The sequence below is a fragment of the Trichechus manatus genome, unplaced genomic scaffold, assembly GCF_000243295.1.
Source record: "Trichechus manatus latirostris isolate Lorelei unplaced genomic scaffold, TriManLat1.0 scaffold00004, whole genome shotgun sequence".
Taxonomy (NCBI): Eukaryota; Metazoa; Chordata; class Mammalia; order Sirenia; family Trichechidae; genus Trichechus; species Trichechus manatus.
The window spans coordinates 12,696,196-12,696,464 of record NW_004443940.1 but is presented as its reverse complement, the minus strand read 5'-3'; positions in this window follow the sequence as shown (position 1 = coordinate 12,696,464).

The following is a 269-nucleotide window of genomic DNA, read 5'->3' as shown; positions in this document are numbered from 1 at the left end:
GAATAAAGGGTGAGAGAGGGCAGCATGGAAGAGATGAGGATGGATAGAGAAATAAGCAGAGCCAGGTGACCAAGGCCATTGTTGTCATGCTATGATAGAAGCTAGGTCTTATGTTTGTTTTGTCCCCCATGAGGTCCAGACAGGGATGGATACATATTATTTGCCCATAAACATGTGAAAACAATGAGGAGCCACTGACAGGTTTTCAGCAGGGGAGTAACATGACACAGTAGACAAGGCATGCTGTGGGAAGACTTGAGGAGCGTGAG